A 13,065-nucleotide genomic window follows, 5' to 3' on the forward strand; every position below is an offset into this window, starting at 1 on the left:
GGAGTCTTGCTCTGTCACCCAGGCGGGAGTGCAGTGGCGCCCTCTCGGCTCACTGCAAGCTCCACCTCCTGGGCTCACACCATTCTTCTGCCTCAGCCTCCCCAGTAGCTGGGACTACAGGTGCCAGCCAAAACGCCCGGCTAATTTTTTATATTTTTAGTAGAGACAGGGTTTCACCTGTGTTAGCCAGGATGGTCTCGATCTCCTGACCTCGTGATCCGCCCGTCTCAGCCTCCCAAAGTGCTGCGATTACAGGCGTGAGCCACCGCGCCCGGCCAAGCATGTTTTTTTAAAGTCACTCTAAAAGTGACTTTTACATAGCTACAAGGAGTCTGAAGTATGCATCCCAGTTAACCCAACTAGCTTTTTAGGTGTTGTGTTTTATAAGCTTGGATTGTTGCTGGAAGAAGGATTTGTTTCTTTTCTGAGCAGGTGTGACCTGTTTTCATAACTTGCTCCTACATGCAGGTTAGCTCCTAGTGAAACTCCTGACAAAGTGGAAAATATTACAAACCACTAAAAGTATTTAGAATGAAAAACTATTATTCATTGGCTTAAAGATATTTAGCCATCCTAAAATCCTAAATCAAGGGGGGTGTGTGTGTGTGTGTGTCTATATAAGCACATGCTAAAAAGTAGTAGAAATTGCTAGACACAGAAATATTTGCATTTCCTTAGAAAATGCTCAGACTCTTTGACAAAACCTTTGCCATCCAATCCATCCATTTTTTAACATAACAGATCATTTCACTAGACAGTCCATCCATTTAATCTTCATAGGTACACATGGTCAGTTATTTTCTACTTACCCTCTTTCATCTGTTCCTCACCAGCATCCCTCCTGCAGATGTGCCTCCCTTTGGTCAATCAAGAGGCCTCTTCTTCACTGTCTTGGTACAATGCAATTTTACAAAGGAGTTCCAGGAACCTTAAAGGTTAGGTATATAAGAAATTTTGAATTGAACGCTTGGTGGCAAAATGAAGGGGGGCTTTTTAAGGGAGATTCTCTGTCTAGAGGGTGGTCCCCTATCACACTGTTGGGGGCGTATATTATATAGATGTAGAGGTGGGTAAGTCTGTGATCAGAGCAGATGGTGAACAGGTTCTTGAACTGTCAAGAAGCTGCCGTCTTATCCAAAATGAAACAATACCTTGTCTTCCACCCTTTTTCTGGCAGCAGATGGGAAGATAACCTCTTAAATAACATATATTATTTCTTTTTTTTCTTTAAGTAGTGTATCAGAAGGACAGTGAAGTTGGAAGAGTGGAATATGAACCACTTCTGAATGTGTTTGATGTTCTAAAGAAACTACTATTCAAAGATGGAAGAAAATTTGGAATAATCCAAATATCCAAGTCAATAAGATAAGTCTCAATAATCTGCCCTAGGATTTAAAATGCATTATTCTTAGTATTGACTTAGAGATGTGGTGGAGAGAGTAGATTATACATGGAGACTTGTATCAAGCAAAAGTAAATTAAGCTGCCACTGAGATACTTACATAATTAGCCTTCTAGGAAGTTGTAGAGAATTCCATTTCTGAGTCTTTGGGAAACTCCTGGAGTATTACACCGACTGACATCAACTGTTCAGTTTGCCCAAGTATGTCTACAAAGTTACTTTCTATTCATCATCCTTCTTATGTAGACAATTATATGTGCCCTGGAAATTTAATTCTATAAATATCCAGGTCTCCAAATTGGCCCAATAATAATAGCAGCTGATAGTTATTAACCACTTTTATGACAAGTGATAATTCATTTAAAACTCACATTAGTCTTTGGAGGTAGCTGCTATTATCATCATCATCTCCATTTTACAAATGAAGAAACTGAGATATAGAGAGGTTAAATAATTTCCAATACCATAGCCAGGAAGTAGTGGAGCTGAATTAGACCCAGCTGTTCTGACTTCAGAATTGCACTTTGGCCCATGAGCATGATGAGTTCTCCACTCTTTTACTTAAAAGGGTATTGATACCTAGTCAGCTACCATCTGGGGTGGGGATTGAGGGATAATGTTGAGAAATTAAGGGTCATAGCCTTTGCGATACCAACAACACAATCTTCCTCTAACAGCAAGTTTGCCAGATACGATGTCTCAGCAACTCTGGAACCCAGCATTGAAGTAATCAGTTCTTTAGAGAGGGAGGTAGTTCGGCCGGGCACCGTGGCTCACACCTGTAATTCTAGCAGTTTGGGAGGCCAAGGCAGGTGGATCATCTGAGGTCAGGAGTTCAAGACCAGCCTGGCCAACATGGCAAAACCCCATCTCTACTAAAAATACAATAGCTGGACGTGGTGGCAGGTGCCTGTAATCCCAGGTACTTGGGAGGCTGAGGCAGGAGAATCGCTTGAACCCGGGGGGTGGAGGTTGCAGTGAGCCAAGATTGTGTCACTTCACTCCAGCCTGGGCATAAGAGCAAAACTCCATCTTGGGAAAGAAAAAAAAAAGAGAGAGAGAGAGAGAGGGAGGTAGTTCCTAGATCTCTTGCTCAAAATCTGCCTGTATACTTGGGCAGTAGTCCAGGTACTGGAGAGATAGGTAGGAATGGCTGAAGACCCATCAGTTAGCAGTTTGCTGAAATAAAGCTTCAGCATCTGAGCTTCTCATTGCAAAAGTTAGTGAACCAGCCTAGCCTGTAGGAGTTTTATGGGGGCAGAAGTAGTCTTTTACCCAGGGCAGTAATAACACCAAAATAAACAAAGCAAGAAGATCTGAGAGTCAGAATTTAGCAGCAAGAGTCCTGGGCCTATACAACAGAAGAAAAATTCGAATGGGTCCTGATATAAGGAAGACTAGAAGCAGACATGAAAAGCCAAAGTATAGAGCCTGGGAAACAGATGAGAGCCAGGTGTACTGGGTTCAATGCTAGATAACAGGGTGATTCCTTGTGAATGCCAAAACAAAGTAGTTGCAGGCAGCTGCAACCTTTGTTTCCATGCCCTTTGCAAAGGGCATGTGGAAGAAACAGTTGCATTTAAGGGTTAGAGATTCTGTGACTTGGCAGGGTTGTGAGTTTCCAGCATTGAGACAAATTGGTAACCAGATCTGCTGGACTAGAGCCCAAACTGCAAAGCTCCCTAATGCAGGAGAGTCCATCGTTGTGTAAACAGATTCTATCTTCCCAGAGCTCCTGGAAACCAGATAGCCTTCATCTCACATCTTCACTCTATTCTAGAAAAATGAGGGTAAGGTGTTGGGCAGGGCAGAGTAGAGATGAATAGTTGGGTATGGCACAGGTGGCTCCCTGTTATCAGTGGGTATGGTTTACCTCACATAGGGCACCTACATGTGAAGCAATGGCCAACAGAACTGCATTGTCTATTGGCATGGCTGTGTTACTGGAGGACTGCATTATTGGAAGACTGGTTTCCTCTTCCCTACCAGGAGAATCCTCCCAAGTTCTTTGAGCTTTTTCTACTGCCTATTTTTGCAGCCCAGGTCAGTTGATCAGGAGGTGTGGCCTTGTATTTTAGTTCACCTTGAGTCAGATGCAGCTTGCAGTTAGCATCTCTGCTTACTATTTGAATATTGGACTCAAATCATGATATGGAATAATTTGTAGACAGCTCATGAGCAAATCACCAAAATTCTGCTGTGCAGTGACAGCAGGGCAGATCACGGTGTTAACTGTAATCATCCTGGTAGGGAGAGGGTATTTATATACTATAGGGCAGACAGAGAGTGTGTACTGCTTTCAGAGGTGGGATTGCAGTCTTTGTGGGAGGCAATGAATTTCTCCAGCCTCTCCAAAAGCAAAGATAAAAGACATGCCTTTCTATCTCTTCACCTCTCATGCATTCAGAGCTACATCATAATGTTGCACAAGGTCCCCTTTAAGAGTAGGTGTAGCCTGTTAGAGTCCAGGCAGGGCATATGAACATAGAACAAATAACTCCTCCTACACTCAGTCGAAAGGCCACAATCTCCACACAGAAGCTGATGTTCTTCCTTAGCACAATAATGCAGTTGCCAGATCTTCCACATGGCTGTAACAATGGGCTTGACTCGAGCCTTAGATTTGGGCAAGAACATTTAATCATCCCTTGAAGTGCCACCGGCTAGGATTGTCACCATGAGAGAATATGGGCAGGAGCTATTTAAGAGGATCCAAAATGATGTGCTGGAAGGCTCCAGGCTCATTTTATTGTGTCAGTCTTATTTAAAGGTGTAAGTTTCTCAAGCAGTGACTAGTTCAGGAAAAAAGAAAAAAAGTAAAGGCATAAGGCTCAAACAATCCTTTAACTGACCTCTAAGCAGGTAATAAATATCACCTCTTTTTTTTTCTTATAGTGTCTTTTTTTTTTTTTTTTACCTTTTTTGCATTCAACTCTTTAGTCCACTTGAGACTTTTTTTCTGGTATGTTATGTGAAACATAAATCACATGGACACTTTTATATGGGGCACTGTCATGTGCAGGATTACAAATACCTGTTGTACTTATTCATTCAGTCATCCATTACCAGTGCAAGGCACATTGTTAGTGACCAGAGATGATAAACATCAAAAAGAATGTGCTCCTTAATCGGTAGCAGCTTATTGTCCATTTAAGGAGATCAGAGGTACATAAATTACTGTATATACAAAGCAGCATGTTAAAAAGTACCATGTGAGTGATGTGAACAAGAAAGAATATAAAATATAAGGATTGTTTTTTATTTTTACCTGAGGGCATATTAGGGAACTAGCAGTAGATTCCTTCTGCCTGGAATAAGAGTTTTCCCAGAAGAAGGGTCACTTGAGGTGGACCTACAGGGGTAGGTAGCAATCTTAATCACGACTTGTTGGATATAATGAATAGAAATCCTCTTGTATCATCTCAATTTAAAAAGGGAGCTATCCACTTATCTTGCTTCTAAGAATCTATTCTAAAAGTAAACTGGCTAAAGTATATAATGACCTATGCACATAGCTATTTATTATAGTATTCCAATAGCAAAAGACTGAGAACAACCCAAATATTATCAATATGGGACTAGTTTAAAAAACTATGATACATCCACATGATGGAGGACTGTGCATCAATAAAAAGAAAAGGAATGATGATCTCCATGTAGCTCCAGGAAAACTGGCTTAAAATGGTGCTTATGGTATACACCTTTAGCACAAGAAGCAGGAAAGGATATGAAAATGTATACATAAATGCTTATGTTTGTAAAAAGATACAATGGAAAAATAAGCCCAAAATCAATAAAAATGTTAAACAAATAGAGAACGAGGGAATAGAGTGAAAAGCATAGAAATAGTGCTATGGAGAAACAAATACATCGGGAAAGGAGGATAGGGAGTGTGATGGGGGCAGAATTTCAATTTTATTATTTATTTATTTTGAAACAAGGTCTTGCTCTGTCACCCAGGCTGGAGTGCAGTGGTGCAATCTCAGCCCACTGCAATCTCTGCCTCCTGGGCTCAAGCAGTCCTCCCACCTCAGCTTCCAGAGTAGCTGAACCACAGGCACACACCACCGCGCCCAGCTAATTTTTCTATTTTTTGTAGAGATGGAGTCTTGCTGTATTGCACAGTCTGGTCTACAACTCCTGGACTCAGATGATCTACCCGCCTTGGCCTCCCACAGTGCTGGGATTACAGGTGTGGGCCATTGCTCCTGGCCGAGATTACAATTTTATTTTATTTTTTTGAGAGAGAGTCTCTCTGTGTCACCCAGGCTGGAGTGCTGTGGCGCAATCTCGGCTCACTGCAACCTCTGCCTCCCTGATTCAAGTGATTCTCCTGCCTCAGCCTCCCAAGCAGCTGAGATTACAGGTGCTCACCACCACGCTCAGGTAATTTTTGTTATTTTCGTCGAGACGGGGTTTTACCATTTTGGCCAGGCTGGTCTTGAACTCCTGACCTCAAGTGATCCACCCTCCTTGGCCTCCCAAAGTGCTGGAATTACAGGTGCAAGCCACTGCACCCGGCCGGGATTGCAATTTTAAGTAGGGTGCTCAGGGCAGGCCTCACCTGGAAGATCATGTTTGAACAAAACTCTGAAGAAGGGTGAGGGAGCCAACCAGGCAGGAAACTGCGTATGAGCATACCAAGCAGAAGAACAAGTACAAAGGCCCTGAGGCAATAATGTGCCTGGCATCAAGGAAGAACAAGGTTGGATGACTAAACTGCAGTGAATGTCAAAGAGCATGGTAGAAGATGAAGTCAGAGAGAGGAGGAGAGATTCCTTACAGCTTGTAGTCAGTTGTGAAGACTGACTTTTACTCTGTGTGACATGAGAAGACAAGGCAGGATTTGAGCCAAGGAGTGACAGGACCTGACTTACATTTTGATGGGATTGCTCTCTCTGTTTCTGGCATGTTTGCCATTTGCCCCATTCCCCCTTATTCTATCTCAGAACCTCTGCTTACTCATGTTCTATGTTCTCTAACATCAGCCTACATGTGGCGTTGGGTTTGGTGTTGTAACAACTGGTGACATTTCAGTTCATGTGCCTCCTATGACCTAATCACTCAGTCTCTCAGTTTCCCAATTCCAGATTCTTGGATGATATGATATTAGACTCATGTATTATTAGACTAACTAATATTAGCCCACCATGGTACAGCATGCTGAGGCTAGAGTCAGAAGTGAGCAGAATCCTGTAATATTTCCAAGAGAGAATATGGGCGGAGAGGCAATGGTTAGGACATCAACTTCATCAAGTACTTCAAATATTTTGGATTCTCAATAAATAAATACATGAGTCAATAAATCTAGCATATTTAGTAAACAACTTATAATCCTACCTACTGCTGTAATACTCAGTAACCACTTCAGAGTAATAGTAATAATAGATGACTTTATACTAAATGATGGCTTTATACTAAAACAGGTTTCTAAAATTATCTGTGGTAAGAACTAGTCTTCTTATTTGTATTTCCAAATATCATTCTCCATAGGAGAACTGAAAAATTGAAAAAAAAATTTATTATTAGATTCAACAGAAGATTGCTATGTCAAATTGCTCTAGGTTTCCAAATGCTTAGTCTCAATTTCTGTACTTATAACACACCAGTAACAGTTCCATACTTTAAATAGCACTGTACTAAAACTCACTTATCTAAATAGTAAATTTTATAATAATGATGGTCGGTTAATGGCATTTAATATTCTGAATGAACATATTAAAGAATGTGAAGTTGTTTTGTTGTTTTACCTCTCTGACTTTTCTCATTAGATAAGCTAGTGTCTTGCATGTAGATTCTAAGGGGTATTTGTTATTGAAATATTCCTCTAACTTAAGAACATATTTTCTCACATGAAAAACAGTGTGTAATTTGTTCCACTTAGATTTGCTAGTAAATTAACTCTACTGCTAAATATGACTGAAATAGTTTCATTTTCTCTTGGGTTAGAAATGGGAGAAACAAGGAAAAAACAGGGATTATCTTTCTTAAATTTCAGAGACAGACAAAAAAAGCATTAACACTGGTTTAGAGGGAAGGAAGCTTCTAAATATTCATCCTTCACTGAGATCTAAAATCCTGGTATTGTAATTGATTTGAGGACCATTTTCTTAATTTACTAAATATTTAAGTGCTTCATTGCTATGCTAAATTTTCTATAAAGTCAGTTAAACTAATTCAAGGCCAATGTATTATGGCTTCAACAACTTAAGACAAGTTGCTTGCCCTTAAGCAGGAAAAACATCAAACAATAGCCTACTTGTCCCTTGTCTACAGTATCTCTTTAATGAACAGAAACAGAAAATTAAAAATGAGAGGCCATCAACGAAATTATTTCAAATTCATCATTTGAATACAATAAACAAATAAATCACTGGTTTACTTACAAGCTACCATTCTACAACAATCAGTCAGAGAGAAATTATAGAGTAAGTTTATACTGGTAGCAGTAAGCCTTGGCTAGTGATTCATCTCCTAAGACTATGACTTCATCATCCACAGAATTGTGGCTAACCAGAATTTCAAAAGCATGTATAAATATAATAAAAATATCTAAAATGGTTATTGAGAGTTCCCAGGGTATTCTGCCTTAGAATTTTTAAAAAGTATCTATAAGTGTTCCAATTTTTTTATTCATATGGAATCAGAATACTTCAGATTCCCTCAAGCAGGAAAAACATCAAACAATAGCCTACTTTCCCCTTTGCTACAATATTTCTTTAAGAAACAGAAACAGAAAATAAAAAATAAGAGTCCATGAAAAAATTATTTCAAATTCATCATTGACAGCAATTTAAATTGTTTTCCTTCATATATATTGTTGTGACACATTAATATTGTTTTCAAAATTTCCTTTTAGAGATATCAACGTTTTTCCTAAGAAAAACAATCTAATGGTAAATGTTTTCTAAAATACAAATTAATAAATATTCCCTGAATTCATTTGTAACAAGTGCTAGACTCATTGCCTTAGCCACTGTAGAAGGTACCACAGCTCCAAAGATGTATCTATTGTGGATATCTATAGTTTTTTCCTGCTTAGCTCTTCCTCTACACCTGCTTGTTAACAGGGAGACATTTCTCCATGGATCGCTTGCATTTCTGCACATCTTGTGATGTGGCACTGGCTACTCTTGTTCTGCAATATCATTTCAGGGATGTTTACATAGCAAACAGTCTTGCAACAGAGATAATTTATCCCTGTGGAGCAAAGAGCAAATTTGTTTACTATCCAATATAAAGATAAAGGTAATGTGTCCCTTCTGAGCAAAGGTCAGGTACTTACTGACCATTATAAAGATTTGGGTTCTCTAAACTCAGAGTTTCTCACTGGTAACACAGCCCATTGGGTGTATAAGCCCCACCTGGCTTTCTTCATGTCTCCTTGTGCAAACCAGAGCAAATGCTGATACTCTGGCTACTATTGCTATGAGTGATACATTGCCCTTTGTCTCTAATGAAGGAATCTTGTGTCTTCTGCCATGAAACTGAGGCAGGCTAACTTGATAGCTTGCAAGTAGGGCAAAATCCTTGAGTTCTCTACCTTGCAGTAATTCCTGCTTTGAGTTCTTTCCTAAGACATACCTATGCTTTTGCCCTTCAGCTACCTGGGAGAACAGTGTGTCTGCATATTAAAATTTCTCTTGGCCAGGCACTCACATCTGTAATCCCAGCACTTTGGGAGGCCAGGTGGGCAGATCACTTGAGGTCAGGAGTCCAAGACCAGCCTGGCCAACATGGTGAAATCCGTCTCTACTAAAAATACAAAAATTAGCCAGGCATGGTGGCGCGCACCTGTAGTCTCAGCTACTCAGGAGGCTGAGGCAGAAGAATTACTTGAATCCGGGAGGCAGAGGCTGCAGTGAGCCCAGATGGCGCCACTGCACTGCAGCCTGGGCGACAGAGCAAGACTCCCTCTCAAAAAAAAAAGAAGTCTCTCATTTATTTAGGCTTAGGTGGTGTTCTATTACTTATAATCAAAACTGCTCTGATGTGGCCAACAAAATTTGTTTCTTTCTGAAAATTGGACAATAGGGGGAAATATCTGTGTGATTTTCTAAGTGCTTTCATTTAACAAACATTTGTTGAGCAGCTACAGCATTCCAGGTATGTTGGATGCTGGAGCTACAATAGTGAACAGCATATGGTTCATAGAATTTCAATTTTTGTAAGGGAAGTTATATAAACAATATGTAAACCAATAGATAATAGCTGCAAATTATGAGAAGTGCTATGAAGAAAACAAATGAAGAATGAAGGCAGAGAGTAAAGAGGAAAGCTTCCTTAGATAGAATGAGTGGGGAAGGTGACTTTGAGGGAGTGGCATTTAAACTGAAGTTTGAAGGATGAGAAGGTGAAGGATTGGTACAAATTGAAGAAACTGGATGCCAAACTCTTGAGATGGAAAAAGCTTAGGGAATTGTGAAGATTGAGAGAAGAACAAACATAAGTAAATGTAGTAAGTAAGGGGAAGAATGCCATTTGGTGCTGTAGGGAATTAGGTGGGGACCAGATTATTCAGGGCCTTACAGACCAAGGTGAAGAGTTTGGATTTATTGTGTGTACAATGAGAAGCTGTTGAAGAGTTTTAAGCACTTGAGTGACAACCCAATTTGCAATGAGCTTTGCTTTTGTGTGGAGGATATATTGGAGGAAAGCAAAAGTGGAAGCAGAGAGGCCTGTTAAAAAGTTGTTGCTTCGTCCAGGAGACAAATGATGGTGGCCAAGAACAGGTGGTGGCAAAGGTGGCAAAGGCGGCAAAGGGAGAGTTCCCTGACTCCCCCTGCAGAATGTGCAACAGGAGTGTGGCTAGCCCATTCGGTCTCCACTACTGCTCAAACCCCTGACAAGAGAGGGAGCACAATTGGGCAGGTGCAGGAGTGGGGGCAAGTGCTTTGGGCTCCAGCCCCATGGTAGTGTCTAGGGGTGAGTGCCTGCAGCCTCAGTGTTACAATGCTTTTTTAGCCTTGCCATCTGCAGACAATGTAAGTGTTAACCAGCTCAATGGACCCTCTGCCTTTTTGCAAGGAGGGGACCAGTGTGACAGCTTTCTGTATCCCAAGCTCTTGACCAATGTCCCAGAAGAATTGGATCACGTATGGGCTTGAAGGATGAATGCAGAGTTTTAGCGAATGGTGGAGGTGGCTCTCAGTGGCATGGATGGTGAGCTAAAAGGGGAATGGAGTGGGAAGATGATCTTCCCTTAGAGTTTTGGCCATCCAGCAGCCAAACTCCTCTCTGACCACCCCCAGCCGAGCTCCTCTTGGCATTCAGAGGTTCCTTCTCTTCTCTTTTTCTCTGCCATGGCATTCATCTGGTTGTCTCCTCATCTCCCCATTTCCTCATCTCCTCATCTGCTTCTGGAATCTTGGGTTTGGGGTTTCCATGGGTACAGGATAGGGGGGTGTGGTAGGCCAAAAGGCAACTTTCTAGGTGTGAAAGCAAAAATGCCTGTTCCCTCTTAGGGCTGTGGGTCTCCAGATTTGAGGGTGGGGCCTTTGCTGGGGAATTGCCCTCCTCTGCCGAGTATTTCCATGTCTCCTGTCCATATCAGTGGTGATAGAGAAAGTAGATTCCATGCTGAAGAGACTGGGACAGTGGATATGAGTGAGGGGTGGAAAGGAGAGAGGGTGACCATCAGGGAGAGTAGTGGGATGGAGGAGATTTAGGGCTGAAGAAATGAAGAGTGTCATTTGGTGCTTTGTTTAGTTTGATCTTTCTGTGCGAGAGTAGACACCCTTGGTCTACTGGTCATTGGAGATGGGAGCCTACAGTTAGGTACAAGATTTAAGTTGGAGATATAAATTTGGGGGTTATCAACACATATATGATACATGGTTCCAGAATCTCAATCTCCAGGTTTCTTTCAGTTCACTCTATCAGGCGTGGTGCTCACTCTCCACAAATCAGGGCATACAGGAACTTCTAAATCTCCTGTAAACCACGCACAGGTCACGAAGAACTAGGAGCACCATCTCAGGCTTTCTCTCAGCCAACAGTACCACCACTACTATTTTTTTATTTTTAACTGTGGCAATTCCACGTTGGTAAGTGTCTTACTCCAAGGTGGCCTTCTCACAGATACGCTGACAGAAAGGAGTTTCTGCTGACATAGGGAGTAGGATTCTGAGTTCTCTCAGGATCATATACTTCCATGTTCATGCCTATAAATGGAAATAACGTTCCCTTCCCACCCAAGCATAAATGTTTATTCTATTTTTAAGACTGTTTTTCTTTTTTTTTTTTTCTTTTTTTTTGAGACAGGGTCTTGCAGTGTTGCCCTGGCTGGAGTTTAGTGGTGTGAACTTGGCTTACTGCGACCTTAACCTGCTGGGGTCAGGCCATCTCGAGACCACCTCAGCCTCCCAAGTAGGTGGTGCCTGCCACCACACCTGGCTAATTTTTGAATTTTTTTGTCGAGATGGGGTTTCACCATGCTGCTCAGGCTAGACTCAAACTCCTAGCCTCAAGCAGTCCACCCACCTTGGCCTCCCAAAATGCTGGGACTATAGGCATGAGCCACCGTGCCTGGCCAAGACTGCTTTTTAAAATAGCTTTATTGACATATATTATATACTATAATATTTACCCTTTTAAGTGTATAATTAGTTTGAGTAATTATACAAAGTTTTGTAATCAACACAATCACTAAGTTGTAGAATATTTCCGTTGTCCCACCAAATTCTTCATGCTCATTTGCAGTTACTCCTTGTTCCTTCTGAAGCCCTAGGCAGCCACTAATCTACTCTTTCCTCTACAGATTTGCCTTCTCTAGACATTTCATAGAAATAGAATCATACAATATGTGGTCTTTTGTGTCTGGCTCCTTTCACTGAGCATGATTTTGAATTTCATTGAAGTTGTAGCATATATCACCATCTCATTCCTCTTTTATTGCTGAATTGTATTCCATTGTGTGGATATACCACACTGTGTTTATCCCCTCTCCTGTTGGTGGCCATTTGGGTTGATTCCATGTTTTGGCTATATGAAGAATGCTGCAAAAATAACATTCTCACTCACCAATCTCACTCAGTTGTTGGAAGAATTACTTAATTTTCATTTTCATTTTATTTTAGTTTAGTTTTTTTGTTGTTGTTGTTTTATTTTATTGAGACGGAGTCTTGCTCTGTCGCCCAAGCTGGAGTGCAGTGGCGCAATCTCGGCTCACTGCAACCTCCGCCTCCCAGGTTCACACCATTCTTCTGCCTCAGCCTCCTGAGTAGCTGGGACTACAGGTGCCCACCACCACACCCAGCTAATATTTTTTGTATTTTTAGTAGAGATGGGGTTTCACCATGTTAGCCAGTATGGTCTTGATCTCTTGACCTTGTGATCCTCCCGCTTTGGCCTCCCAAAGTGCTGGGATTATAGGCGTCAGCCACTGTGCCCAGCAAAATTACTTAATTTTTTAAATTGTGGGATAAGATGGTATAATTTGGAGTTTTTCTTCTAGTTTCCAATTTCTCAGAAATTTGATTACACTGTAGTTTTAAGAATAAATTTCATTCATTTGATTTACATTTTATCATAAAATAGAACAGATATGCAGTGGGTCATGCGTGTAATCCCAGCACTATGGGAGGCCAAGGCGGGTAGATCACTTTGAGGTCAGGAGTTACCAGCCTGGCCAAAGTGGTGAAACCCTGTCTCTACTAAACATA

The sequence above is a fragment of the Piliocolobus tephrosceles genome, chromosome 3 (genome assembly GCF_002776525.5).
Source record: "Piliocolobus tephrosceles isolate RC106 chromosome 3, ASM277652v3, whole genome shotgun sequence".
In the NCBI taxonomy this organism is placed as follows: Eukaryota; Metazoa; Chordata; class Mammalia; order Primates; family Cercopithecidae; genus Piliocolobus; species Piliocolobus tephrosceles.